General features: G+C 34.5%; 1 pseudogene; it reads left to right on the top strand.

Annotated features, from left to right (window-relative positions):
• Nucleotides 1-3,666: 3,666 nt before the first annotated feature.
• LOC109678923 (tubulin alpha-1C chain-like) lies at nt 3,667-4,560 on the top strand (annotated as a pseudogene).
• Nucleotides 4,561-4,854: the final 294 nt, after the last annotated feature.

Below are 4,854 nucleotides of genomic sequence, written 5' to 3'. Positions count from 1 at the left end.
CATTTCCTCACATATACAGAATCTAGACTTTTTAGAAAATTTATAGACAAAAGAAGGGAGATTATTTGGAAAGAAGAAAGGGACCAAAAAGAAGGAGAAAAGGACCTGATAATAGCACACGAATATGACCAAAGTACTCTATATACATATATGAAAATGTGACAGTGCAACACATTATTTTGTATTGTTAATATGTTAATGAAAAGAAAATAATGTGTATTGAATTATTTATTTCCATCATCTTCATAGTTGAAGAATAGCTTAATAATTATATGGTCCTACATTTCCATGTTATTTTCATGAGTTTTATAAAAATAGTAATTTATTTGTGGATTGATTGCTGAAAGGTAGACTGAGAATAGACTGATATTCTCTTTCGCCTAAGAGACATGATTTGTATACTTGGAGCCCCTGTACCAAAGGATTTTATTTTTATCTTTAATTTAAAGTAGTTTTGCTTATATATGCCTCAGACAGTATTATTCTGTGACAATTTTGGGTTAAACAGTGCTTTTTAGACAGCATTTTCCAGGTACTCCAGTTATTCTTGTGTTAGATATTGTTGCCTACATCATGAACTCATACTTTCATCTCATTTTTAATTTATTTTTGGAAGTCTATTGTTTTTACAATTTCAGTATGATATATTATCTCTTAGGAAACTTTGAGTATTAATTTCTTTTATGATTTTATTTTGTTCTTAATATTTTTCCAAATTTATTAGCTCATTCCATGTTTGTTTTTATGTGTATGATTTCTGAGTTTTTTGATTTCTGCTTTGAGATATTTTTGCCTTTCTCTAAAAGGTTGTTTGAAATTATGTAGGTTATGGTGTATTGTTTTAGTTTTTCTCTGCTCTTGATTGATTTAAAGAGAACAATTTTCATACTGGAAGAATCACTATTCCTCCATTTGGAACACGGAAAATTCAAAGTTTTCCTGAAGTAGCTGTCCCATTTGAAAGTAATTTGTGATCAAAACATGAAGGATTCATGCAATGTACCCTGTCCTGACTTACAAAAAAGCAAAGTATGCATGTCTACCAAGCAGTTTTATTTTTACCTTCTTTTAAAAATAAATGAGTTTTATACTCATGTGCCGACTGTTACTATTTATTCTTGACTAGATTATCAATAATAACAGGCTGATTAGTAGAATTAATGAATATGATTTTTACTTCAAGGGTAAACTTGAGCTGGGGTGTGGTCCTAGGGACCAGCTGTGCACAGCACCCACAGGGCTCTGGGTTCAGCCCAGTGACTACAACAAAGAGTGATTATTTCTGTTGACAAGCTCAAGCACCATTTCTTTATTCAACTGTACCATTTTGAGAAGTTGGTTTGTATGTCTTCTGACTATTGTGATCCTATTTTGTTTTTTCTAGCTTCTTTATTTCTATACTTCATGTCCTTATTTCTCTTTACTGTCAAACATCAAGGGATACTTTCTCTATTCAAGTAAACTCAATTCCCCAGAAACAATGCCTCTCAAATTTCAAACTTACTCCCTTCCTTTTTAATTTCCTAGATGCCAATACCTGAACCTCTACGGATTTTACTTGTTCCAAATACTTCACAGATTCTTTGTGTATAGGTGATTTAATATGGATTCCAATACTTAGCATGCTTTACCATTTCTGCTGTCTTTTGTGCAGGTTCTCCCTAATTCTTTACATGTTCTCTGGAGCATTCTTAGCTGGTATAGAACTTTTCTACTATGAGCAGGTGTTTTGAATATTTTGTTTCACCATTCTTGTTTAATATGTGTACTTTTACAGTGAGGTGGGGTACACATTCTAACAACCAGCATTACTGTATCAAAAAATAGATTATTGTTTTTGAAGTATTGCTCTGTTTCAAAGCATAATGAAAGATGAAGAGTGCAGGAATCCTGAGAACAGAGTAAAAGCAAAACTCTATGACAACAATCAGAAAAATTAAAAATAATTTTGAAGAGAACAAATGAGAGACCTAAAATTAGATAATTTAAGTAAAAGAGAAAAGATTATTCAATATTTGGTTTGAAATTAAGAATAAAGGTAAAGGTAAAGTATCATAAAATATTTTGATATGAGATTCTGGTTATTAATCTATAAGATAATGGATGTTAGTTGTCTCAAACCTATCTGTGCACCCTAAATTAAAGAGGAGAAATTTATGTTACGAAAATGCAGTTCATTCATTTTAATGATAGACCTCTTATAGAGTTCTTTGCCAAAAGAACTATTTAAAAGTGGTTTAATATTTAATATTTAGTATAACAATGTAATTATTATTACCAATTTGTAGATGAGAAAATGTTTCACTCAGAAAATTTGATTATGAATATGCATATGTGTAAATAATAAATTTTAAAGCCACAATTTAAAGTTATGTCTAATACAATTATGCTTTTAAAGATAAAAGACTAGAAAATAAGTACTTTGTTTCAGACCGTCATAGATAATAGTAATGTCAGAAAAATTCAAATTTATAATTTGCATTGCAGGAATCTTCTTACCTAAACTGGAAAAAAAGTGTTTTGAGAGGTAAATCGTAGCATTCTGGCAGTTTTGAGATTGTCTATAGTATTCTTTTCACCTAATCAAGTCTTGTCAGATGGCGTTTCACCACAGGAAATAGATCAGTTGATTAGGTCAAGCGAGGTCTCGGCAATTCCTGTTTTACAATAAAAGAAAACACTGTGATTTTCTTAAGTGGATATTGACTTCTACTATGGTGAAGATCAAGATTTATTATCTCAAATAATAGTCAACAGAGCAGCTGACAGCTATTGACTTGAGGGAAATCACAGCAGGCCACTGAATCCACACTGAACCTGAAGCAAGATCCTCTGTGTCTATCACAGCAGGATAAGGTCAATCTTGCTTCACAAGATAGGCCTGCTAGAGATAAGGGCCATTAGAATGTGTACTTTCATTTATTTGGTTTGTGATGTTCCTCTATTATCTCAGTACTTTTCAGATCAAGAGCATTAACTGTAGAATTAGATTCAGAAGCAAAAATAACAATAGTGATATATGAATCTTAATTCCTTAAGTAATGTTTAATGAGTCATTTGGACTGACCTTTCTTAATAGTGGTATCAGTTTATAATGATAAACTCAAATCCTAAAACTCTAAAGTTACTCATGCATCTCTTCAGAGTGCTCAAATCTTAATATATAGTACATCATTTCACTATAAAATATTACCAGACAAATGGCTATTAAAAATCCAAACAGCTGGACATGGTGGCTCATGCCTATGTATAATCCCAGCTTTTCGGGAAGCAGAAACAGTGAGGGTAGAGGTTTGAGCCCAGCCCAGGGAAACAAATAGTGAGTCCCCCACCTCAACTTAGAGGGCTGAGCATGTGACCCAATACTGAATTCCTAGGTATTAGGAAGGCAAAGATAGAAGGATTGGCATTCAAGGCCAGTCTGGACACAAACATTCCCTATCTCAAAGAATAAGCTGGGTATGGCAACACTTGACATTAAAGCTATGAGGGAAGCATAAGTAGAATTGTGATCCACAGAAGGTCCTGGTTAAAACACAGAAGATCCCATCTGAAAAATTACTAAAGAAAATTACAGGGTGGAGTGGGGAATGGCTCAGAGTAGAGTGGTTGCCTGGCAAGCACAAGGCCCTGAGCTTCAACACTAGTATACCACAAATTGGTGGTAGAATTGGCTCTGGGTTCACCTTCCTGCTGATGAAATGACTCTACTGATTATGGCAAGAAATCGAATCTGGAATTCTCTCCATTTACCCAGTATTCTGAGTTTCCTCAGTTGTAGTTAAACCTTACATTCCCATCATCACCACTGACATAACCCTGGAGCATTCTGTGCCTTCATGATAGACACTAAAGTTGTCTATGTTATCTGGTGTAGAAACTTCAATATTGAACATCCAACGTACACTAATCTTAATCACTGTGTCAGCAAGATTTTGTTCTCCATCACTACTTCCCCCAGATTTGATTGAACCCTGAATGTTGATCTGACAGAATTCCAGACCAGCCCTGTGCACTAGCTCTGCATCTGCTTCCCTCTGGCCACAAAGCCTCATGTCATCTCTGTCATGAGCAGCTTACTCTAGCAGAGATAGCCAATGCTTGCTTTGAACCAGCCAACCAGATGGTGAAATGTGAAATTCACTATGGGAAGTACATGGCATGCTGTGTCTCTTACCTAGACGATGTGGTTCCCAAAGATGTCAGTGTTGCCATTATCACTATCAAGACCAAATATACCATCTTATTTTTGAATTGACAACCCCCTGGATTCAAAATTGGCATCAATTACCAGTATCCCACTGTGGTACTTTATAGAGACATGGCCTAAGTACAGTGAACTATGTGCATGCTGAGAAACACCACAGCCATTTCTGAGTCCTGGCTATGCCTCGACCACAAGTTTGACCCAATGTATGCCAAGTGTGCTTCTTTCACCGGTGAAGGGATGGAGGAAGGAGAGATTTCTGAGGCTTGTGAGGTCATGGCTGCCTAGAAAAGGAATATGAGAAGATTAGAACAGGCAGTACTGATGGAGAAGATGAGGGTGAAAAGTACTGACTTGCGTGCTGCAATTTTACATTCTCATGGAGTGAAGTTTCTGTGTGGAACTTATCTGTTATAACCCTGAATAGGTGATAAACTTGTTTCTAGTTTAAATATAAAAAAAAAGAAAATAATAAAAATCTAAACAGTTTTTAAAAATCATATTCTAAAAGAACAACTATTTGTTTGCCTATATTATATTCTAAAATATTCTCCCAGAGATAGAAGAAAAATATAAGCCTTTAAGTCATTTTGTTTTCTGTACACAAACCTGACAAAATTTTGGCAAGAAATAAACCTCAATGGAGT

This window comes from Castor canadensis, chromosome 5 (genome assembly GCF_047511655.1).
Source record: "Castor canadensis chromosome 5, mCasCan1.hap1v2, whole genome shotgun sequence".
NCBI lineage: Eukaryota > Metazoa > Chordata > Mammalia > Rodentia > Castoridae > Castor > Castor canadensis.
The sequence above is the reverse complement of the archived record's forward strand: the minus strand, read 5'-3'. Positions and strand labels throughout refer to the sequence as shown.